The 26,777-nt window shown below is 45.8% G+C and overlaps 1 long non-coding RNA gene across 1 annotated transcript in view; it reads left to right on the top strand.

The window, feature by feature from the left end:
- The first annotated feature begins 583 nt into the window (after positions 1–583).
- LOC147728498 (uncharacterized) overlaps positions 584–26,777 on the top strand; it is a 57,959-nt gene continuing 31,765 nt past the window's right edge. The window contains exons 1-2 of the long non-coding RNA XR_015309562.1: positions 584–682; positions 839–905. This is a non-coding gene — a long non-coding RNA (uncharacterized LOC147728498). The remainder of the gene's footprint in view (positions 683–838; positions 906–26,777) is intronic.

The raw sequence follows: 26,777 nt of genomic DNA, 5'->3' as shown, positions 1-26,777 counted from the left end.
GGACTTAGAAGTCTTAATACAGCTATACAGTTTATTAAGGATCCGGGAAAATACATAGAGATCCCTGGGCTCTGTGAAAATACACTCAGAACATAGCCTATTATATCTGCATCCTAATGTATTTTAACACATCCCAATTTAGTAATAGTGACTATGGAGCACACACTGTGCTCAAAAGGCTAGATCAGTTTGGATTTAAAACAATTGACCAAAACTACATAATATCAACTCATTATGGGTGTAAATGTTTGGTCTGAGAGAATGGTCACGCTACATTCGACATCTTCTGAAAGTTGGCACTGGGTCTCCACCCTCTGATAGCGCATTCTGCCCCTCGTAAATAGGAATATATAACGCTGGAATCAGCTGTCCCAGGCCAAACTTTACTGCATGTGAAAGATAATGAAATCCGAGATTTTGATACTGACTCGGTTTATGTTCTATTTTCCCATTCTTAAATGCCCCCGAATTAATTTTCTGAACACATCTGAGACAGCTCATACTTGTAATTATACATGTCTCCTTTAAGAATCCAGCACCCAGGCTCGAGATACCACGTGACCTCTGTAGTCACATGGTACAACCAGGAAGCACTAATAACATTAACACCGACATCTCGGCGTTCAGTCCGGGCCGCGGTGGTGCCTGATTAGGTGCATAGAGGGGAGCCGCCTGCAGTAAAGTAAGTAACCAAGCATTTCCTGGCTGGACGCTCGTTCTCAGAAAACGTTCCCTTGTCCCTACGTTTTTTGGTTTCTATGCGTTTTATATTCCTACACGCTTTTCAGGGGGCAGACAACCAATACATTCTGGTCTGTTTTTCTTTCCGTCTGCACAGATTGCAGCGTGAAGATTACCTCACACCGCGCTATGTGCCCATGAGGTTCGATATCGACACACCTCCTGTGAGTTTAAAGCGAGACCCTTTGTCCCACTTTGTTCTATTGTCAATATGGTTTGCAACCATTTAAACCACGGAATGCATGATTACTCCGTTTTTTAGCGTAAGATGTGATTAGTGTAGTTTGTTGAATTGCTGACATTTGTACTTCTATTTAATTCACTGTCAAATAGTGAATTGTTGGGCTTTGTTGTCGTCTCATGAGCCATGAAGACACCCCACACTCAGTCCCTTCTATGCAATTTCAGAATTGCAAAAATGTTGTCACATAAAACTTGGAACACAGTAACGCTTGCATGTTGGTAGAGCTTGGAATGATACCCTTTACCTACTAGTATAATGCTACTTAAGCTATATAACCCTCACCATGAGAAGTCCACTGGAAGGGTGTTTCTATTGCTTAGGGTGATGGGACACAACAGTTTTTTCCATTTATAATATCGTATCTATTTGGGGATATATCTCTATCTAATTACTGAAATTTTCCTTCCCCACAGGTACATGACTCCATCAAAATTGCTACGTGAGTTATATGCGGCTTTATAGCCACGAGTATAAATATACTTTTTTGGAAGAACAGATTATTTCCAAAAATTTTTACACTTTGTCCTCACGGCAGGGTGCACCTTAGGGCGTGTACACCACCGGAGGATCACACTATTAAGGTCCTGAAGAAAGCTGAGCGACTCGGGCTCGATAAAAGCAGAAACATGTCGACCAAATTCACCTATATGGACTAGGGGTCTACCATAATTAAGGCCACACCTATGGTCCATTCACCCTTGTTTTTAACCAGTGCAGACCGGACAAGTAATAAAATATTTGAAAGTCACGTGCTTGCACTTTTTAATTAATTTTTTCTATTTCTTTGCACTCACTTAGCTTAATTTGGCTTCACTAAAACACCCTCAACACACACTAAACCAGCTCCGCTGTAACACAGGCGTTGAAGCACACTGGAAAGACATTAGGTCTTTCCAGTGGGAACCCAGTGATGAAGCATGTCACCACTAGGTTGGTGAGTGAGGGTTCTTAAAAATTTCTTTTGTGTTGTCCCTCCCCTTGGAGTTTTCCAAATTTAAGAAAGACCTCAATACCTGGCTTTTCCAATGATCGAATGATCCTACCCCTAGAGGGATCAACTTCCCCCTGAGCCTTGAAACCCTCACAGGTGAGTAGCCCCACTTTATAAGTCCCTGATTGATTGATTAATTGACTGATTGAGGGAAAACTTCCAGGGTGTGGGGGCCATTTAGCTTTTTTGTTTTTCCAAAACAAATTCCCACTTTGAGATGGCAACCTGCATGAAGCAGTGCAGTCTGCCTGGGGTGGCAAGAAGATGACCTTCCCCACACTAATGTCAGGGCCTAAATGACACTCTTAGTCGCTTTTTCAGATCTCAAAATACAGTAGCACCTCAAGGCTGTATGTTTCCAATAGTGTCCAGTTAAGCAATATTCAGCATAGCAGAATTCTCCAAGTGGGATGAACCTGACTTTCTTGCCCCTATAGAGCACCTCTCCTGGGGAAGCCTCAGTGCTTGTTTCAGCCCTCCAGAAGGGGAATGAATGTCAAAGTGCAAACTTTCTCCAAGTGCTAGAAAGTTCTTTCTGGTCTCCCCTGCCCCTAAATGTCAATGCAATTTAGGTACAATAGGCGCTAATAAATGCTCATATTCAGAAAAGTTCAAACTCTATCGCAATATATTTTGCCTGGGCCCACAAGAGAAGAAAGAATACACTTTCAAACAAAAGTAACTTCGTAGCCATGCGTGTATCTCGTCACCCAATTATAAGACAATGCAATCAGGCTTTGCTTCATGCAGTCCTGCAGTTTCTCAAATTAAGACAGTAAATTAGTTCAACATTTGTATTAATGAACAGCACGCACACGCTACAGACCAGAGCTTGTCATTTGACCAAAGGGTATTTAAACAGTGCAATTAGATGTCATTAAATACTCTGGCAATAAATGATATTAGTATACATAATTCATTAAAAAGACTTAATTAGAATTGCTTAATATATTAATAATTGCAGTGATATAGCACTCTGAATAATGAGGAGATGTAACAGAGCAAACAAGGGCTTTAAATGATAATTACTGTCTAGTTTGATCACGTAATATGAGGGTAGGTGGTTTATGTTTACTGTAAAAATAAAATAGCTGATGAGGTTTTCACGAGTATGTGCTTTACAACAGAGAGTAGGAGACCACCCGTACACGGGCCACTAAAGGACGGCAGACTCCGAGGCATTCACTTTGGCCGTACTTCGAGTTGGCCCATCTTGGGTGGTATTTATTTGCGCCAGGTAAACATCACCGCCAACAGTGAGGTATTTAGCCGGTGCTCTTCCGCCGTGGGAACGTGACGTGGCTGCGATCTTTATGAATTGCCTTTATCCTGGCACGTCCCTCTTATATGTTTTGCTTGGTTGGATTAAGATCACAGTTAGTCCCGGATACTCGCAAAAAAGTGGCCCACATTCCCGGAAGGTCCCTTTCATGGATCACCATTTGGTGAGTCTTATTGCACTCCTTTTTAGAGAAATATTTGGTAAATTAAGCATTTCAAATCGTATAGAGACAGCAACATTGGTAAAAGAAGCACTGCATTTTGCCAGGGTGGGCGAGGCGCAATAAAACGGTCCAAGGGGCACAATGGCTTAACTGGCTGTGGTGCCACCTGGCCATTTTTTTTTACCGGCATGGCGGCTATTTTAATGTCCTGGTCGGTATGCAAATGAAGAAAATCACCAAAGCCGGTATTTTTCCTTTCTATCAGTATATACTTTAAACAATAAACGGTAGGAGAAATCACTTTAAAATGTGTTCTAAAGCTGCAGTCGTGACCGATACTAAACATAACAAAAGCAGAAAATCAATGTTAAAAAATAGCGTGAACTCGACTCGAAGGCATTGGAACGAGTTACATGAGTACCAGTTACATTACACAAGTTCAAATTTATGTGTTTTATTGTAAGCCTTGGGAGACGGGGCAGCCCATTTTTAACACCACATCCTCTCACGTTTTTTTCTCTGGAAAAGGTGGCCTCACAGAGAGGCCTATGCAAACCCCCTCCCTCAAGGTCAAAAAAGGCACTGAGGCAGAGGTGATAACACCTGGCCCCCAACGAGGGCCCTTCTCTTATGCAACAGCCTGGACGTCAACCAGCGTGGCCCCTCCCAACCCCACTGCTGCCAGTGCTGACACAAAGGAGAAAAATAAAATGGTAATAAAATACATTTATTACCATTTTATTTTTCCCTTTCCCCAACCGAGCTCTGTTTGGAGGCCGGAGCCACTGCTGCTGACTGGCACCAGGGGAATGATGCTCACTCCACCTGTTTACACTGCACAGGTCATTTCGGCCGGAGTCTTGCAACGGCCAGTTTGACTTGCGCAGTTTAAATCTGTGGAGAGCAGAAACAGGCCCCTATTGCCTCGAAGAGCGTTGAGGCAACCTGCTCCACCCAATCCTGGTGCTGCTTTCATGCTGCTCATCCGCATCACTAAAGCAACATCAGGATTTGTGTGGAGAATTCCACTGCTGCAGTCAGAGCACCGAGTTACTCACAAGGACTGGAGGAGACAAGCCAGCAGATGTATGTGCATTTATATTTTTCATTTTAGCAAATTTTTAGCCTCGCCGCGAACTTCAGGAGCTGTCAGTCGTTGTTCGTTATAAACACTGTTTATAATGAGCCATGACTGACAGCCACACACAGATGGTACCCTAAATATTTTGCTAATTTTCCGCATTTATTGGGACCTAACCTAAAGTATACAAGAGACACTTTATTGAGTCTTAATGGCCAGCTGAAAGACTCCTGTTCGCAACTTGATCCTCTGAAAGAACTTAAGAAATGTCCTTCATGTGACATGGAGTTTCTTTTTACTGAAATAAAGTGCAGTTTAAGTACACAACAGGATTTATATCCGCAAACCGCTTTACTAAAATCCCTCCAAGCACTGCTCCTGAACGCGCGCTCTTTAATTAAACATAATACCGAATTTGCAGAGCTGCTGGCAGCCCATAATATAGATATGGCATTTGTCACAGAGACATGGGTTGATAGTACATCTGATCTGGAGCTCTCCTTAGCCATTCCCCAAGGCTATTTTTTAATCAGGAATGATAGACAGGATAAACGGGGAGGGGGACTAGAGATCATTTTAAAGGATAATCTGCTGGTAAAAAGCTCCACTTTAAGGAAGTGACCCGACTGTGATCTGCTCTCATTTAATATCACAATGAGTGAAAACTATGGGCCTCATTTATGAGGCCTTGCGTCAGTTTTGCGCTGCGGATGCGTCACTTTTTGTGACGCATCTGTGGCGTGAAACATGCGCCTTGTTGCGCCATATTTAAAAAGTGACGCATCTAGGTAGATGCGTCACTTTTTAAACCCCTGCGCCACATTATACCTGCGTCAGGTATAATATATGCAGAGGGGGCGTTCCCCCGCAAAAAGCCTCGTAATAGTGACGCAGTGAAATCTATGAGATTTCACTGCGTCACTTTTAGGATGCGGTTTCGTCAAAATCTTGTGCCTGCCTCACAGCAGGCGTAAGACTGACGCAAGCCCTTTAACATGGGGCTCTCCCCATGTGAAAGGACGCATTGCTGGAGATGCGTCACTTTTGTGACACACTCCAGCAATGCGTCACTTTTGCGCTTACAGATGCGTCAGAAATACTGACGTATCTGTAAGTCCTTGCGACATGATGCGTCATACATTAAATATGACGCATCATTGGTGTCGCAAGGAGTGCGCAGTGAAAAGTGACGCATCGCTGTTTTCACGCAGCGATGCGTCACTTTTCATAAATGAGGCCCCATATATTCAACGGTACATTGCTGTATAGACCTCCAGGGGCAAAAAACAAGTTTGTAGAGACTATAGGTCATATTATCGACTCTAGTGTTGACTTTCAAGATTTTTCTATCTTAGGTGATTTTAATTATCACCTAGAAAATACAATTTAACCAATATACAACATCGCTTCTAGAATTGATGTCCAGTGTCTCGATGAAACAATTAGTCAAACATCCGACGCACGAGGCCGGGCACACTCTAGATGGGATATTTACATCAAATCCACAACTGAAAGTGCAGGAGATCTTGCCAATCCCTTGGTCTGATCACATGGCCATTCGAATTGTACTTACTTCCTCCCATCATCTTACTCGTTCTCATTCTGCCCTTAAGACGTTGAAAGGGAGGAATTGGAAGGAAATCTGTCAACTGCAGCGGCAGTCAACTTTAGCTGCCTCCAAACCGATTCCTATGTCTGAAGTTAACACAGCCACCTATAGCTTTACTAATTGGTTAGAAATTGCAGTAAATATCCTAGCCCCTGAAAAAACTTTTACTAGTAAACGGTTAAAGAAATCAGAACCCTGGTTCTGTGATGAACTACGCACCCAGAAGCAACTCTGCAGACGTTCAGAGAGGCGTTGGAGAAAAACTTATATGGAAGCTGAGAAAACTGCATATTCACAATCACTGAGCAAATACAAAAAGATGATCTTTGAGAAAAAACATATTTATTTCTCAGAAAAAATCAAGCAGGCAGGCAATTTAAGCAAAATACTCTTTCCTACTCTAAAGGAATAAGTGACACTTCCCACTCCATCAGTACTGAATAGCAGTGTTGCTTTCTGTAATCATCTGGCTGATTCTTTTAGTAACAAGGTGCTTTCTATCTCCGAATCCTTTACAGAAAATGATACTGAGAATCAAAGTAAATTATCCCTCTTCACTTCTCTGTCAGCCGGGCGATGGTCTGAAGGCTTTCACACCTCCTAATGTGGACCAGGTGTTGCAGATTGTCAGATTAGTGAAGGCAGGGGCTCCATCAGACACCTGGCCCCCGAAAATATTTAATCTGGTAGTCGATGAGATTAGCGAGCGACTCACCAGGTCGCTTCACCTACCGCACGGCCACCGTGTGCTGGCCTCCACCACTGCTCCTGCTTGCTGCCGCCCTCAGGCCTTCCCCCTTGCCGCCTCCTCCGCGCTCTTTCCCGCCTTCCAGACCCACGCCGCTGCTCCCCTGTGGCCCCGCCCCCTTCCTCTGCCCCGATCCCCATTTGCTGCCCTGCTCCCGCCTCCCAGCTGCTTCTCCCTCACTCCGCCCCCCCCCACTCTCCATTTATGGCAGAGTCCGCGCGTGTGCGCAGCGTCCACACGCAGCGGGTGCGCCGATTGTGCGCCAAAGGCAAGCCCGTCTGCGCCCGTCCGCGCCTGGACCGCGCCCAGTGCCAGAAACCATGGCCCCCGCCGCCGATGCAAGACTACCCGACAGACCTACGACGCCGCCACTCTAAACGCACTCAATGCCGGCCGGAACCCTGCCTGCTACCGAGCAACCCCGAGACGCACCCACGGACCCTTCGCCTGTTAAGCCTGCCGATTCACCTGCTACCGGACCTGCACCACCCCTGCCAAGTCGAGCACCAGCAGCAACCACCTGAAGTGCATCCTGCTCAACACCTGCTCCGTTTACAGGCACCCCGTGGAACTCTGGGACCTGCTCGACGCGACTGCACCGGACGTCACATTCCTCACCGAAACCTGGATAAACGCCTCTTCAGCGCCCAACATCGCCACAGCCATCCCGGACAGATACAAGATCACCCGGAAAGACCGCGTCAACCAGACGGGAGGAGGCATCGCCATTGTACACAAGAACACCATCCGCATCTCGACTAACTCCGACAAAACCTTCACCGCCGCCGAACACCTGCACTTCCAGATACACACTGACCCCAAGACCACCCTCCGAGGCACCCTCATCTACCGACCACCGTGACCACGCACACAATTCAGCGAAGACATTGCAGACTTCATCAGCCCGCACGCCCTTCCCTCCGCCGACTACATCCTCCTAGGGGACCTCAACTTCCACCTGGAGAACAACAACGACAGAAACACCACCGCCCTGCTGGACAACCTCGCCAACCTCGGACCCAAGCAACTGGTGAACACCCCCACCCACTTCGCCGGCCACACGTTGACCCCATCTTCTCATCCAGCAAGCACATCTCCTTCACCCACGCCACCGGACTCCACTGGACCGACCACAGCTGCGTCCACTTCAGCTTCAGAAGAACTACGACCCACCACCTCCCGCAACAGGTTCCCCGCCGAAGCTGGAGCAAGATCACCGCCGAGCAGCTCACCGCCTCCCTCAGCCAGAACACTCCCACCAGAACAACGGACCCCAACGAAGCAGCCAGCAACCTCACCAAGTGGCTGACCGCCTGCGCCGATGACCTCGCACCACTAAAGAACCCTCCCAGCAGACCCGGCAGCAAGAAAACCCCCTGGTTCACCGACGAACTCAAGGAATCCAAGAAGAACTGCCGCACCCTCGAGAAAGCCGGGTGGCTCGACCAGACCACAGACAACAGGACCACCCTCAAGCACGCCACCCGCAAACACCATCAGCTGATCTGTGCCACCAAGAAGACGGCACTCAAAGTACGACTGGACAACAACGCCCACGACAGCAAGAAATTCTTCAGCATCGTCAAAGAGTTCTCCAACCCCAGCGCCGGAAACAACAACATCACTCCTTTCCAAGACCTCTGCAACTCGCTCGCCTCGTTCTTCCACTGCAAGATCGCCGACATACACAACAGCTTCGACGCACAGACCACGCACCCTACCACCGAACCAACGCCCGCCACCACCACCCTCTGCAACTGGACCCCGATCAGCACCGAAGACACCACCCGCACAATGAACTCCATCCACTCCGGATCACCAACCGACCCATGCCCACACCACGTCTGCAACAAAGCCGACGCCATCATCGCACCCCATCTCCGAGACATCATCAACTCCTCCTTCCACACCGCCACCTTCCCGGAGAGCTGGAAGCATGCCGAGCTGACCGCCCTCTTGAAGAAACCAACGGCGGACCCCACCGACCTCAAGAATTATCGTCCCATCTCGCTCCTTCCTTTTCCGGCCAAAGTCATCGAGAAGACCATCAACAGACAGCTTGCCGCCTTCCTCGAGACGAACGGATCCCTCGACCCCTCGCAGTCTGGGTTCCGGGCCAACCACAGCACCGAGACCCCCCTAATCGTAGCCACCGACGACATCAGAACCCTGATCGACAATGGGGAAACAGTGGCCCTCATCCTCCTGGACCTCTCTGCGGTGTTTGACACTGTCTGCCACCACACCCTAGTGAAGCGCATTAGCAACATCGGAATCCGAGAGAAAGCACTGGAGTGGATCATCTCGTTCCTCGCCGGAAGAACCCAGAGAGTCCGCCTCCCTCCGTTCAGATCCGAGGCCACCGAAGTCATCTGCAGCGTACCACAAGGATCGTCACTCAGTCCAACCCTCTTCAATGTCTACATGAGCCCCCTCGCAGCCATCGCACGCCAACACAACCTCAACATCATCTCCTACGCTGACGACACCCAGCTGATCCTCTCCCTCACCAACGATCCCACCACCACCAGAGCCAACCTACACGAAGGGATGAAAGACGTCGCCGACTGGATGAGGAACAGCCGCCTTAAACTGAACTCAGACAAGACGGAAGTCCTCATCCTGGGATCATCACCCTCCGCCTGGGACGACTCCTGGTGGCCCCCGGCCCTGGGCACCGCTCCCAAACCAACGGACCACGCACGCAACCTGGCTTCATCCTGGACTCCTCCGTGTCGATGACCAGACAAGTCAACGCCGTCTCATCTTCATGCTTCAACACCCTGCGCATGCTCCGCAAGATCTTCAGATGGATCCCCACTGAAACCAGGAAGACCGTCACCCAGGCACTCGTCACCAGCCGACTGGACTACGAGAACACCCTCTATGCCGGAACCACAGCCAAACTTCAAAAAAGACTCCAACGCATCCAGAACGCCGCCGCACGACTCATCCTGGACATCCCCCGACACAGCCACATCACCGGACACCTGAGAGACCTGCACTGGCTCCCCCTCAGCAAGAGAATCACGTTCAGACTCCTCACCCACGCACACAAGCTTCTCCACAACCTGGGCCCCAAGTACCTCAACGACCGCATGACCTTCTACACGCCCACCCGCCAGCTACGATCGACCGGCCATGCCCTCGCCACCGTACCACGCATCCGCAGAGCCACCGCCGGGGGAAGATCCTTCTCCTACCAGGCAGCCAAGACTTGGAACTCCCTCCCCATCCACCTTCGGCGAACCCAAGACCATCTCTCCTTCAGGAAGCAGCTCAAGACCTGGCTGTTCGAGCAGTAACTTACCCCTCTCCCCCAGCGCCTTGAGACCCTCCCAGGTGAGTAGCGCGCTTTACAAATGCCGTGATTGATTGATTGATTGACCCTGCTTTATAAGGAGATCCTTATGTCCGAAGTCTTTCCAGAGGCCGGGAAAAAGGTCTCTATTCTCCCTCTGCTAAAGAAGCCTAGCTTGGACTCCGATGATTGCAATAACTACTGGCCTATAGCAAGGATCCTGTTTCCATCTAAGGTTCTGGAAAAAATTATAAATGTCCAACTCATGGCCTTCGTGTCCTCGGAAAACCTGCTGGACTCCTCACAATACGGCTTCCGACAGGGACATGGAACGCAGACGGCATTGGTTATGGCAGCAGAGGAGCTTCACTCCACGATGGATTCCGGTGCAAGACTGCCCTGATCCTTTTGGATCACTCAGCGGCCTTTGACACCTTGAACCATACCATACTTATTCATAGGCTCCAGAATTTGTGAGTTTCAAACCTAGCTTTAAGTCTGATTAAATCCTATCTCAACAAAAGGATACAATGTGTACATATTAGAGACTCTAGCTCAAAACAATTCGTACTTCTTTGTGGGGTGCCGCAGGGCTCATCTCTGAGACCTACTTTGTTTAGTCTGTACGCCACCCCCCTAGCTGGTGTCATCAGGCAGTTCGGTTCCTCACTGGTGTCCTACGTCGATGATACCCAGATTGTAGTATCCATCTCAGGCAATCTGGAAGAAACGGCGGCCCTCTTTAATCAGTGCATAGCCCGCGTGGATCACTGGATGGGTGCGAACTGCCTAAAGCTTAATAGTAGTAAAACAGAGGTTCTTCTGTTGGGCTCAGACACCTCCTTCTGGTCCCAGAGCTGTTGGCCACGAACCATGGGAACACTTCCCATCTCGATGCATAAAGCTAAGAATTTGGGTGTCATTTTTGATGATAGGCTCACCTTCCAACATCAAACTAATAAAGTTGCTTCCCAGGTACAGCTGACTTTAAAATTAATTCGGAAGGTGAAACCTTATAGCCCACCAGCCGCAGTAAAAGCACTGGTGACAACTTTGGTATTGGCCAGACTGGACTATGGAAATGCCCTTTACCTTGACCTCCAGAAACAGCACCTACTTAAACTGCAGCGGGTTCAAAATTCCGCTGCCCGTATGCTGCTGAATATTCATAAATTCCAGTCGGTATACCAAGGATTAAGACAACTTTATTGGTTACAAATGAAGAAGAGATCGGAATTTAAAGCCTTGTGTTTAGCGTTCAAGGCGCTACAGGGCACAGGACCCGAATATCTGAAACAGCACTTGCTGTGGTATGTCCAAGGCAGAACATTGCGTTCAGCTCAGAGTAAACTTCTGCAGATGCCTAAATTCAGGAGAGTTTGCTGGGGAGATAGTAGTTTTCTTCTCAACACCGTCAAACTGTGGAATTCACTTCCTCTACCCATAAAAAACTGCCCAACACTACCACTGTTCAGAAAGGCTTTGAAAACTTGGCTTTTCTCACTGTAATGCTTAATCATCCTTTATCTCTGACATATTCTCCACTGTTGCGCCTAGACGCCCTTGGGCATTCGAGCGCAATATACATTTTAAATTCATTGATTCATTCGAGTGGTTGCCCTACCAAATGTTTAGGGTACCAGCCACCACTGCAATATTACCAGAATGTCAGGGGTAGCGCAGTTGACATCACATACCCGTTGACCATAATGATATCACAGGAAGTGAAAACACATATGACCTTGATGTTCTTCAGGAAGCGATGTCACATGACCCTAAAATTACAACAATTGACATGATTGAAGTTCCATAATAATGGAATGATTAGTATAAAAGCATAACACAGCAGTCAGTCAAAAGTCTTTATTCGCCTGCATACCAGCCATAAAAGAGTGCATCACAAAACAAGACATTTCAGACAAAATTGCAGTTAAAAATACAGACATATAATAATGAGCCCATGACACCATCACTTTCAGTGGTCATAAATATCAATACCATAATCATGAGCAGGTAATTCCTCAAAGAAAACATTTTAAAACCCAAAACACAAATATAAATGAGATCATAAAATCATTTTCCAACAATGTCCCGTAGCTGTACAGCCGAGGTGATGTACCTATAAATCATTAAACAGGTAATTCATCTTTTAAAAGCTGCAGGTGATATAATGCAGCCCGTCACTTCCTTATGTTTAAAAATGGTATTAAAATGAACGCCTTGGATTGATGTATAGTTTACAAAAAAAACATTAAATGTAGGGTACAAACTGTGTCTGAATCACATGGACATGGGTCCAGTTTGGCCGCACAGTGTACATTGCGTGGGTATGAAACCAAAAAGTGTGAAATGCCAAACCTGAACCGTATGAGATAAAACAGTTTAGAGCGTGTAAAATAGAAAGAAAGATAGGGCTCAATACCTGGAGTACACACTAATAATGAGTGCTATAAAACCCTCTTTTCTGTCGTCTCCAAAATTCCTCTGATTGCATAGGAATATGTGACAAAATCTCTTCTCAGCTTCACCTTTGGTATCTTGGCACTGCTCCCTGGATTGTGAAAACAACCAGTCATCCCCATACTTTCTAGCTGGTCTTTTTCGTGACTAAGCCAGAGTATTTTTTCCATAAACACCATTTTCAAACAATCAAGGATGATAGCCCGATTTAGGGCTTTTTCTTCCTTAGCCCAGATGTTATGCCCCAATAATATCAGGGCAAATTTTATTCAAAAAGACAAGGGAATCAGGCCAAGTTCTCTGTGACAGATAGTGGTGCAGTACTTTTGGGGAGTGACAACAGACATTCATAAACATGTTCTCTACTCTTTGTAGTCCCACTATATCACAGAAACCCAGACTCCAGCACCATACAAAGTGGCAGGGCATGTACGGATTCAATAAATATTAATAATAGCATTAATCGGTTTTGAGCCTAACTTTTGAGTAAATCTAAAAATTGCCTCCGGATTTTGATTAAAACCGCTAATCCTTGGGTCTACTATTTGTTGCCATATACTTTTTTGATCAAAAAGAATTCCCAAGTATGAAAAAGTAGACACATATAACAATTTTCCCTACATTTGTCTTCAGGCCGAGGTCATTCCTAAAATCAGTTGGAGCCCCTGGAGAGATGTCCGTGTGGCAGAAAGGCGGGGCGGGGAGGGGCAGGGTGGGTGGTAGTAAACACCGGAATATGGATAATTGGAGGTAAGTAAACAAATGAATAAAACTAATTTCGTAGCGCGCTGTATCGCATTTTGCGATGTAGGGCGCAGAACAAAATTCTTTTAATTTATTTAATTATTTACTTACCTCCAATCATCCATATTCTGGTGTTTACTACCCCCCACCCTGCCCCTCCCCGCCTTTCCGCCCCATGGAACTGTGGAATTTGACTAAAAAGCTCCTTTTTTCCTCTGGTGTCCCATCATGCACCCTATCCATCCTAACGTCGACCAGGCAAGCAGATTCTCCTATTTTCAAGCACAAACCCTGTTGCACCCCCTCTTGCCTGCTCTCTTTCTCGTAACGCTGACACATGCCAAGAATGATGTCCAGCTACCATGTAACCTACGGGTTTCCGTCCGTTCAATATTTTCCCTTAGACAAGAACAGAGTCAGTCAGATGGGTGACTCGAAAACCCCCCCTTCCCTAAACTCTGTCACCGAATGAGCGGCTCTCGCTCGTCAATGATTTCCTAGTTTGCGAGGACAGCCACGGGTTGGGTTAAACAACCAAGGGGAGACACAATCAAGCACACGAGACAGCCACGAAGAAGAATAGTTTACTACAGCCCATTCTCCTTCTTCCCCGCTGCACACACATACCATTGTGAGACATCACCACCCTTGTGTACGAAGTAAAGAATGCGCAATGCCTCGTCCTCTTTACCTTTCCGACCGAAATGACCCTGTAACAATGCCTCCATTCTCTGTCCTCAGATACCAGCAACTCTGTAACTTGCCACCACAATCGCAAAGATGCAATATGTTTGTTTATATGCTATTCACGTTATTCTTCAAACGAGAACAAGTATGCTATGTTTGCTGTATGGTTACTTCATGAAATGATTGAATCGAGTCTAAGGGAAACTCCTTCTTTTGATTGTATTCACACTGTATATAAGTGCTGTTATGTTTCATGTAAAGCAGACTACTCCTGAACCCGCTTGGTGAAGGAGCTCTCCCTTAACTCGAGTTCTGGAATAAAACCCTTTCAACTCGAAGACCACGGACTCTGCTCCTCATTTTATGCATTACCATTTTCTTGAGTAATTATAGAAATTCTGACACGGCGTAAATAACTAGCTTTTTATTTACCACATTAATTGGCGCCTGAACAGGGACGCTCCCTCTTCCCTACGCGCCGGCGATGTAAGTCGGGTCCTTGTCCCTTCCATACTTTCGACGGACTTCAAGTGCACAACAGCGGGGTGTTCCCGCCAACTCCCTCGAGACGAGGAGGAGGCAGAATGCGACTGATCATCCACACGAGGCGGTGAAGAAGATAGCGGAGCATCCCAACCCAGAGCTTGACCAGTGAGAGTGCCGAGTCCGAGGTCTTTGGAGCCCTGAATTCCTGCGCAAGCGTCAAGAGTCCGATGACCAGGTCCTCAAGTTTTGCTTCTTGGTGAGTACCACTGAGATAGTATAAAGACGGGTTCCATTTTTGGAAAACGGTAAAGACGTGTTTCATTCGTGAAACCGGTATGGTTGCACTATATTCTAGTGTATAAAGTGTTCGTTTTGTTTTTGTATATTCCAAGTCTCTTTTTTCGTAATTTGTTGAGTTTAAGAATGCCTCTGTTTTCCAAATTACGTGCAATTGGCACCAAAAAGAATCTGTTAGAAAAACCAGTTAAAGTCCCGCCTAGGGACACTCCTGGATATTTTATGTACAACAAGCATGGGTTGAGTGCCATATTGTTTTTAGACCTTTGGGTAGACTATACCGAGAAACTAGAGATGGCGTATAGGTGGCCTGCCACAGGTACATGGGATGTAGAATGCATTATGAGAGTGGAGGAAGAGTTATTGAAAAGAAAGGTGAGGCCCTCACAGACAGAAGCCATTGAGTTATGGCGTAAGGAAGCGCATAGGAGGGCCCAGAAAGAACAAGGGAAAGTCGAGAAAAGTAAGAGAATGTCGGAACAGGCTAAAGAAAAGCAATTACAGGTAGAAGGTGAGACAGTTTTAGCTGAACAGGTGGAGAGAGAGAGAAATGCCCTTGTTACTGGTATTTATCCCGTTTTGTCTGAAGAAATTGTAAAAGAACATCCCAAGCCCCCGGTGAAAGTGATTCCCACTGCTCCCGAAAATTTCCTCCCTGCCTATCTGTCCGAACCACCCCCCGCTTATGTAAACATGCCTAAAACACGCCCGCCTGCACGTGCTCCTGGACTAGTAGCCGGTGGTTCTACCTCTGATTTAGGAGTGTCCGGGAACGGGGCTGAGGATAAAGACGATGTCCCGCCTTTTGAGTGTTCTTACGACCCCGAACCCGGTAGTGGCCCAATGGCCACGATATCAGAGAGATTAAGACTAGCCGTGGATCAACTCCAAAAGGTCCCTGATATAACAAAGCATTTGGATAGAGTTTACAAATTCATCTGGACAGGTGAAGGTCCGGATACTCTGGTCCAGGTATTGAAGAACAGAAAAGTTCCCATCAGAGGACTGCTCCTGCGGTTCATCATAAATTGTCTGATCCGGGAACTAGACCCGGGTAATGGAAGCGTAGACTCCGAGTTAATAGATCTTAGCGATCAGATACACCAAGGAGCACACGATCTGGGACATCAGATCAAGGCGCCTTGACGCCCACCTGGGCTTAGTTGCGCGTTAGAAATCATTTTTCATTCATTCATTCATTCAAAATAACTAAAAGACTGGTTAAGAAAATTGTCACTATTCACTCTGAGAAAGTCACACAGGAGGACGACTCAGAGGAAGATGATAGTCCGACACTAGATAAAATGAATTTCCTGGGTGTAGCGCGACATTGTCCTGGTTCCAAGTGGCAAACTCCACGAATGTTGCAGAAAATTAAAAGATTAGATCCTTCTTCAGAAGATCTTTTTCAGTCCACCGAAAGAGCCCTAGGTGAATGGATGGACAATGAGCCTCCCCTTACAGAGCAAGAAAAAGAATTGGCCCGGTCTGCCACCTGTTGGATATCACAGCACCGAGTATATGGCCCAGATATAGTAGCGCAGATGTTTTTGGCTCTTCCCCGAGCAGAACAACGACTAGCAGGAATTTATATGGTCAAACACCTGGCTACCTTGTATGAGAATAACTCCCACCGACCAGAAAAGCTATACAAATTGTTACAGGAAGTAGTGTCAGACAAATGGAGGTCCCGGGGACCGGAATTGATCAACACCATTCTGGACCTGCGCCTCCGTTTCCTGCAACTTACTTTAGCTTCATCAGATCATGAACATTACGGTATAGGCCAATATCCTCTACGAGAAGTTCACCCCATACCCCAGCCAGATGGTACACTGCAACGAGTACATGTTTATACTCCCCTAACAAGTTAGATATAATGGAAATGAAAAAGATGGTGCCCTCTCACGAAAAAGATCCCTGAGGATTTCATATGGAACTGAAAGACATCCTCCAAATGGGTAGTTTTACATATCCAGATATAATAATACTCCTTAAAGTAATTCTACCGACAGGCATATTCGACAAATTAAAGGAAAAGGATTGGGAGGTGGGTGGTAAAAAGATCACATGGGCTGCCCTAGAACAAGAAGAGACAGACAGAAAACCAGGTGAAGGTTTAGGTGCGCGCGTAAGAGAACTGCCCAGTCTCCTCATACAGGTCTTGCCTCTGTTACTGACAACTAAAAAGGAAGATTGGGGTGCCATTTCTGCCTGTAAACAAAAGCCAGACGAGGATACGGGTGATTATTACACCAGATTAGAGAAATGTTTTTCTATAAATAGTGGACTCGCACATAGCAGTGAGGCATACCCTCATCTTTTTGTGTCCAAATTGGTGGACAACGCCTTACCTTCCATCAGGAATAGAGTGTTGAAAGTTGAGAGTACCTGGCAAGCCGATAGTCCTTCACAAATGTTGCAGATGTTACAGTACCACCACAATAGAATAAGGGAAGAACAGGAACAGGAAAAGAAAAGAGTAAAAGACGCAAAAATGAAGGTACTAGTTGCACAGACGGCACCAGTAAATATGGGCCCCAAAGGTAATGTAGGGACCAATAAAGGTACTTGCAACTACTGCAAACAGCAGGGCCATTTTGTGAAAGAATGTCCAGTTCTGAAACATAACATAGTGAAAGGAAGGACAAAGGAACGCCCACACACTCCTAGACCAGGTACCACTCAGCAGCCCCAGACCACTACGCCGCCACAGGTTCAGAAACCCGCTACTGCTACCACACAGATGTACCAGTACGCCCAATTAGATTACCTCGAGTTTGAACCGTGTGCATGAGACAGCCTTGAGAGAGAAAGTGACTTGCCCCTCATTCCAGTTCCAGTTGATCAGAAAGGCCCATATGTACAAGCTCACCTACTGGGACAAGACAGAAAATTCCTCATAGACACGGGGGCGAGTAGGACTACCATAAGTCATAAGGAAGTCCCAGAGATTCCTCTCTCTGGCTCACATAATATATCTCTGGGCTTTTCAGGAAAACCAATCATAAACAAAGTATCTGAACAAGTCTCTTTAGGAGTGGGTCCTCTGACACGTACTACTGATTTGGTCCTTACAGAAACGTGCCCAGAGAATTTACTAGGTATCAAGACACTCAAAGAACTAGGAGCAGTAATATGCTGTTCACCGGAAGGTGTAAAATTGTTCCTACGAGACTTCAAAGGACATTACACAGTCAAAGAATTCAACCCCAGACTAAAAGACATTCCACCACATTTATGGGCGAAAAGCTCGACTGATGTCGGCTACATGGACATCACCCCACATCAAGTCACGCTCAAGGAAGGTGTAGTCTTACCCCGTATACGACAATACAAGATTCCACCCGAGGCTGAACAAGCCTTACTAAAAATAATCCAAGAACTCATAGAGCATGGTGTGGTGATCGAGACTGATTCGAATGTTTGCAATTCTCCAGTTCTTCCGGTCCTCAAAGGGACTGATCCTCAGGCACCCCCGGTCTACCGACTGGTGGTTGATCTCCGAGAACTGAACAAATGTGTAATCCCACAATATCCGGTGGTCCCAGATATTTCTTCACTATTGACTGCCATAGATCCCGAAGCTGCATTTTTCACAGTCATCGACTTGAAGAATGCGTTTTTCAGCATTCCTATACATCCCGACAGTCAGTATCTGTTCGGATTCAGTTTAAAAGGACGAAGCTTCAGGTTCACTAGAGCTCCCCAAGGTTTTACAGAAAGTCCAAGCATCTACAGCCAAGCACTAAAAAGACAACTTGACAGTATCAATATGCCTGCCAACACAGCGTTGATACAGTATGTAGATGACATCCTCGTCACTGCAAGGACAGAACCAGAATGTGAAAAAGCATCTCTCACAGTCCTACATTTCCTGACGGACAAAGGTCACAAGGTGTCTCCCTCAAAATTACAGTTCTGCGCACAGCAAGTAGCTTACTTAGGACATTTGCTGTCGAAAGAGGGTAGGCAACTAACACAAGAACGAATCCAACTGATTTAGACAATTTCACAGCCAAAGTCACAGAAAGAAGTTCGTGTATTCATTGGTCTCACTTCATATTGCAGACAATAGATCCCTCAGTATGCCCACATAGTCAAGCCACTTATACAGTTAACCACAGTGGAAGCAGCCACTCATACAACTCTCCCTTGGACATCAGAACACTCCCAAGCATTTGAAGCTCTAAAACTAGCTCTGTGGCCACCCCGAACTATAGCAAGCCTTTTACCCTGTTCGTGACAGAACGTGACGGAACAGCACTATCCGTCCTCACACAAGACCAAGCAGGAAGAAACAGACCCTGTGCTTATTTTTCTAGCACATTGGACCCCCTAGCACAAGCTTTGCCTGCATGTCTGAAATCCGTTGCGGCTACAGCCCTGGCCATAAGACAAATTGACTCAATAGTGTTAGGACATCCCCTGATAGTACAAGTACCACGTGCTGTGGAAGTCCTTCTGAACAGAACACAGACCCAACACCTGACTGTAGCAAGACTGACAGGATACGAACTAACGCTCTTTCAGCCACACATAGAGATCAGACGATGCAATGTATTGAATCCTGCTACCCTTTTGCCCTCAAGCCCAGATGACACGACACAACATAACTGTGTGGAAATGATCGACGTAGTGACAAAACCAAGACAAGACCTAACAGATGTTGCACTCCCAGATCCTGATGTAACACTCTATGTGGATGGATCATGCATGAGAACAAGTTCTGGAGAGTTAGTAGCAGCCTGTGCAGTAACAACGGACTGTAAAGTTATAAAGACCCAAAGAATTGACATTCTGTCAGCTCAAGCAGCGGAGCTCATCGCTCTGACACAGGCCTGCATATGGCCAAAACAATTGAAAGTGAACATCTATACCGATTCCCAAAATGCATTCGGTGTAGTTCACAATTTTGGAGTGTTATGGCAGGAAAGAGGTTTCCTTACCTCACATGGGGCCAAAATACAACATGGTCCCCTGATTCAAGCCCTACTTGATGCCATACACCTACCTACAGCCATAGCTATTCTGAAATGCAAAGCACATACCAAAGCTACAGACACCATATCCAAAGGAAATGACTTAGCGGACCGAACTGCTAAACAGACAGCCAGAGTCCAGTGAACACATCAGACTCTCAGTTACCCACACAGACTGTCACTATGGTAGTGAGGGATCCCTCGAAAGATGTGCTAGACATTCAGACACATGCCACCGCAGATGAGATAAAGAAATGGGCTGAACAAGGAGGGGTCCAGACAGATCAAGGTTGGATGACTAAAGACCGGACCATGTGGTTTCTCCCTGATTCTATGGTACAAGTCATAATTGATACGGCCCATAGCCCCGCCCACCTAGGCGAGAAAGGTATGCTGGATAGTTTACGGAATATCTGGTTTAACAAACATCTGAGAGCTGCAGCCAAACAAAAAGTAAAAACTTGCATGATATGTTGCCAATTTAATCCTGGTAAAGGTGTGTCAGTAGAACAAGGTGGATTCCAGCCTCCTGATCATCCCTTCGAAGTCCTCCAAATGGATTATATCCAGATGGAAAGATGTAGTGGGTACAAATATGTGCTAGTGGTAGTGTGTACACTGACACGATGGACTGAAGCCTATCCCGTCCCAGACTATGGTGCCCAGACAACAGCTAAACAATTAGTGAGAGAATTTTTTCCCAGATACGGGTTACCAAGGTTCATTTATTCGGACAATGGACAGCCTTTCTCCTCCAAACTGATGGAGGCTGTTTCTCTTTTATTGGGATATTCCTGGAGATTCCATTGTGTCCGACACCCTCAAGCAGCAGGCCTAGTTGAACGGCACAACCAGACCTTGAAGACAAAACTAGCCAAAATATGTGCAGAAAAAGGGATAGACTGGGTCACTGCCCTCCCGGTCGCTCTCTTTTATTTGCGAATGGTGGCACATTCCCGGACGGGACTGTCCCCTTTCGAAATAACATTCGGGAGACCTCCTAACATCTGGGGTGTCCCTTCTCCTAGAAAACTGACTGACATTGATTCTAATATGTTGACAGATTACCTGGCTTCCTTGATGTCTGCACTCCAATCTTGTCATTCACAGGTCACAGCAGCATTTCCAGACCTCACCATGCCTGGAGAACACGCGATCAGGCCCGGGGACTGGATCCTGATCTGCAATTTCGACCGTACCAGCCCCCTGGAGAAGAGATGGACAGCTCCTAAACTGGTCCTCTTGACAACGAGGACCGCCGTCAAAGTGGAAGGACACAAAGGATGGCTCCACGCTAGCCACTGTCGGAAATTTTTTGGACCTACACCCACAGACAGTGTGCCTTGTCCAACAACTACCAACGCCCCGGATATACTTTCACCAATTCCAGAACTCACTCCTCAACAGGAATACCGATCGCGGCTGCGATCCCACCAAAAACAGACTAAAGACATTGCACCTGATCATAACGCGCCGGTGGCTAATTAAGCCCAGGAACAAGCTCTTGGTGAAGCGGCTGCTGGGAGACGTTTTGATCTCGTGTCCAGAGACATCTTGATATTAAATCCATAGACATGATGAGGAGAAACGGCGTGGTGCGTCAATGGAAAAAGACTAATTATGTAGAATTACTGCATAGCAGGTTCTCGATCTTTCTATTTACAATGTTGCTTGTTTGCTGTGTAGCAGCCTGTCTAGGATGGATCTTATGTACAGTTTTCCCTCCACATTCTTCCACACTTGTAGAGAATACCACCATGCATTCCTATGTTGATCTTCCCCCACACCTCGAGGACAGAAGAAAGGAATTTATAAATAATACATTCATTTCCACCCTCCACAAACACCAGCTCATAGTCAACAAGACAAACTGTTGGGTTTGTGGCTTGATGCCACATTCCGTGCATAAGGGAATGCCCTTTTTCTCCCTCCCGTTTGGTTATTCAGGATCCGCCTATGCCTTAGCCATGATATTCTCTGCCTCAGTCAGAAACATTCCCCCGACCAAATTGAAAAACGAAAGTAATTGGAACAAGGTAAAAACCAAAATAGTAAAGGCTGTTTCTAAAATGGTGGATCTAACTGTTACCTGGGGCAGGGCCGAAGATCACGAAAATATCAGTTACTCTCAGTTCCATGACATTGCTTCCTTCAGGGAAATGTTTTCCGTCGATCAAAGACGGACAGATCAAGGAGGTTGGGTAGTACCGTAAAACGGCCGGTTTTGCATAAGGGGGAAAGGAAAAGGAGAGGTAATGGGGAACAGCGAGTGTGACAGGACATACACACTGCCCGCTCCCGATTTTCCGACCATAGTAACTGCCCCAAACACCTATTTTATTTGTGGACCCCATGCACGCACCTGGCTGCCCCAAGGCTGGTCTGGAAAGTGCTACATCGCATTCTTATTACCACCAACTTACACAGCCCCTGCCAATTACCACCTGATTGACCCTCTGACCCAAGTTAGAAGACAACGAAGGGGGGTCATAGATGCAGAAGATACTACAGGACAAGAAGTAGGAGACTTCTTTAAAGGTTTTCTCCCTTTCTGGGGACCTATGGCAAATAGTCGCCACATCCGGCAACTAACCCGTGTAGTTCAGGCCGCCATAGATGAAACAACTGGCGCCTTAAATAACATTACAGCTGAGGTCGCTGCAGACAGACTCATGACCCTGCAGCACCGTATAGTTTTAGATGTCCTGTTAGCCGACCGTGGTGGTGTGTGTAAGGTAATAGGGTCCAGTTGTTGTGTATTTATTCCCGACAACACCCCACCAGTTTATTCTGCTATCTCCCGCCTCCATGTTCTATCCGACAAATTGGATATGGACACCGGCACATGGTCCCTGACCGGCTGGTTTTGGGACCTCCTGTCCACCTGGGGGTGGAAGGCACTAACAGTCCTGGGCCTCGTTTTGGCCACTATCTTCACCTGTTGCCTCTGTGTCCAGTGTGGCCCCGCCCTTTGTGGACTGTGTGCCACTTCCTGTACTCCTCGTCCACGAAACAGAGGAAAGAAAAATGAAATAATTATGTTGCAGGAACAAGTATACGACCTGATGAACATAGAAATTGATTAAGAATTTCTGTAATAGGGTTTCTATGGGACAAGAAGGGAATGTGGAATTTGACTAAAAAGCTCCTTTTTTCCTCTGGTGTTCCATCATGCACCCTATCCATTCTAACGTCGACCAGGCAAGCAGATTCTCCTATTTTCAAGCACAAACCCTGTTGCACCCCCTCTTGTCTGCTCTCTTTCTCATAACGCTGACACATGCCAAGAATGATGTCCAGCTACCATGTAACCTACGGGTTTCCATCCCGTTCGATATTTTCCCTTAGACAAGAACGGAGTCAGTCGGATGGGTGACTCGAAAACCCCCCCTTCCCTAAACTCTGTCACAGAACGAGCGGCTCTCGCTCGTCAATGATTTCCTAGTTTGCGAGGACAGCCACGGGTTGGGTTAAACAACCAAGGGGAGACACAATCAAGCACACGAGACAGCCACGAAGAAGAATAGTTTACTACAGCCCATTCTCCTTCTTCTCCGCTGCACACACATACCATTGTGAGACATCACCACCCTTGTGTACGAAGTAAAGAACGCGCAATGCCTCGTCCTCTTTACCTTTCTGACCGAAATGACCCTGTAACAATGCCTCGATTCTCTGTCCTCAGATACCAGCAACTCTGTAACCTGCCACCACAATCGCCCCGATGCAATATGTTTGTTTATATGCTATTCAGGTTATTCTTCAAACGAGAACAAGTATGCTATGTTTGCTGTATGGTTACTTCATGAAATGATTGAATCAAGTCTAAGGGAAACTCCTTCTTTTGATTGTATTCACACTGTATATAAGTGCTGTTATGTTTCAAGTAAAGCAGGCTACTCCTGAACCCGCTTGGTGAAGGAGCTCTCCCTTAACTCGAGTTCTGGAATAAAACCCTTTCAACTCGAAGACCACGGACTCTGCTCCTCATTTTATGCATTACCATTTTCTTGGGTAATTATAGAAATTCCGACACGGCGTAAATAACTAGCTTTTTATTTACCACAGAACTCTCTCCACAGGCCACAACTGCATAAAATCATTAAACCTAGTTAAAAGTCTCTGCAGCCCCACCCCAGTCCGAGACATTAAAACACAGTCATCTGCATATAACAATGTGGGTAACAACCTGTGAGCTATCTAGGGAGCGTCCACATTCCCCTGTTTAATATGGCTTTCTAGATCATTTATAAACAGGCAAAATAGAAAAGATTTGAGAATGCAACCTTGACAAACCCCTCGGTTCATTTTTATCGGGCCGTGAGTTCACCTCCTACTCCATGTCAGACTCTCCCGTCACCTCTTGGTGCATATCTGCTAGAAAATGCACATAGATGGATCAATGCCCATAATTAAGATATTTTCCCAGACGTCAAGTCCATGAACCCAAGGTAAAGAGATCCAGGTTTGGCTAAAGTATATTTACCTATGAACAGGTGCAGGTTGAGGCATTGTTCAACCGTACCCAGGCCTCTCCTGAAGCCATAATGAATATTACCCTGGCTTCCAAACGCTCTAATATTACCCTACCCATTAACTTACAGGTACGATCGATTAGCGATATCGGCCTATAAAATTTAGGGTCCGACCTATTTCCTTTTTTGGAAATAGGGACCATTGTCACAGTTCTCCAAGAGTCCAGGGGGCCCTGGCATGCAAAACAACTTAAAATGTTTGTTCACAGAGGAAGGCTGGCTAAAAACAGGTCAGCAGGGACACCATCAGGGCCAGAGGCCTTATTTTACACAGTCTGTTTTAGGGCCCTTTCTACCTCATCTAATGCTGGATATGCCAGGATTGATGCCCCATAATTAAATTTGGGACTAAGATGAGACTCACTGTCATCTTTATATAAATCAGTGAAGTGTTCCACCCAGGTTTCAGGCATTATTGTGGCATCAATATTACCATTACCAGAGCTGTTAAAGTAATCCTGGTTGACAGTTTTCCAGAATAATCTGGAGTCTTTACTCTGGGACGCTACCTAAAGTTGTCCTCAAGTTTCTTGTCTAATTTCTAACTTGCGTCTCTCTAAGTCCTGTTTATAGTCAATATGTGACTGTCTTACCATTGAATTATCTTGAGGTCTTGCCTTTAATGTCTCAATCAGTTTATTATGAGAATGTGTACAATCACTATGAAACCACTTTTGTTTGTATAGGGTTCTTGTGTTATGATTTTTAGTTAATAAGATGTTAACAGTCTCAACTACTGCTTCGAAAGATGTTAACATGTCTGAGGGATTTATACTATCTTCCAGACAGTCTAGTACTTGTCCCAAATTAGATATTTTCATCTGATGTAAAACAAGAGCGGATTTATGTTAGACCACTTACGCAGTAAGCCCTTGTTTTTGACATAGGTTATTGGACATGATTTAACAGGTATAATTTGATCGTGTGTTTGAATCTCTAGCTCCAGTGATAAAGGGTAATGGTCACTAAAACAGACTTTATGTATAAAAAAATCACGGTTTGCAGGTTAAAATAATCAGAAAAAGCAATAAAATCAATTAATGAACCTTTGCCTCTTTCCACATACGAGACTAATTCAGTACCATAAGTTTTAATAAGGTCAATAGTGAGTGAAAGGGTGAATATTGACAGTAAAGAATTAAAAACATTCCCACAAGGGTGGGGATAGAAATGACAGCCACCTCCAAGCCCCCTTGCACTAAATAACATGCAGACTGTTTTGATAGGGGGCATACATTACAATTAAAATCACCCCCCCAAAGAACTACAAAATTCATATCAACCTCCTGAATATGTTTACACAGTATGTTTTCCAGATCTTGAGCAATGTCAGTATTTTTAGTATCAAAGTTATTATGATAAAAATTAACAAGGATCAGAGTCACATTTTTCCTAATAAGAATATCAATAATCTGACAGTGTGGTGAATGAAGCTGAGTCCTACCTATACTACCAGTCAATGTCGTGGAAACCAGGGTGAGTAATCCTCCCTTAGCATTGCCACCCAGGGCTATGTTGGCTGGTGTATGAATAGAAACATAGCGGTCAATATAAGCAGGTTCCCTTGTCCAAGTTTCTTGCAAGCATTTAATTCTATATTTTTTAATAAAAACAACCCATTGTTCAGATTTTAGTTTGCTTGATAAGTCTGCGATGTTCCATAAGAGACTACCATAGACATTTGTAGTGTTCTAACTACAGGGCGCTCCCTTTATACAAAGGATAATTGCCTCACAACCATCCTGAGGCAACCTAACCATGTCAGAAAATTTCACAGGTTGAACAAACCCTTCTAGTGACTTAGCGTTAGGCAATAGCTTAACATTAGAGGGAGATGGCAATGACTCCGTTAAGACCGGAAAATTAGGGTTAGCTACTTGGAGCCTGACAGGAGGTGATAAATTGTCAGTACCACACGCATGGACAACAGGCAATGTATATTTTAGGTAGAGCTTATTTTGTCTAACAGCACCAGTGGCTGTAAGATTTAGTCAGTCCACATGATCTAGGGGTGTAAACCTATTGAAGGTTGGAATTATGAATTCATGCATTGTTTGATCAGCCATAGATACAAGTCCATTTCCCCAATATGCCTGTGGCTTATAAAAGTGCCCCAATGGAACTTTGTAAATGAGACCGCTCGTATTATTGCACCAAAGGAGCCTGTCCATGACACAATGAACCAGTGACCTATTCATAAAATTTACAACAATGCAGTCACCTGCCTCTGTTTTAGTCTGTGTACCAACCCATGAAACCCGTTCAACATTATTTACATTATGGTACAATTCATCAGATTTTGACCAATCCGCCGCTTTCGCCAGCCAATGTACAGTTTTATTCCTTATTTTGTTCCAATCTTCTTCCTTTTTGGGTGTCAGGAGTGGCACATTCTTAAGGACACTTACACAAGGTGTAACTTAGGG

The sequence above is a fragment of the Lissotriton vulgaris genome, chromosome 3_1 (assembly GCF_964263255.1).
Source record: "Lissotriton vulgaris chromosome 3_1, aLisVul1.2, whole genome shotgun sequence".
NCBI classification, from domain to species: domain Eukaryota; kingdom Metazoa; phylum Chordata; class Amphibia; order Caudata; family Salamandridae; genus Lissotriton; species Lissotriton vulgaris.
This window is presented reverse-complemented; position numbering and strand designations above follow the sequence as displayed.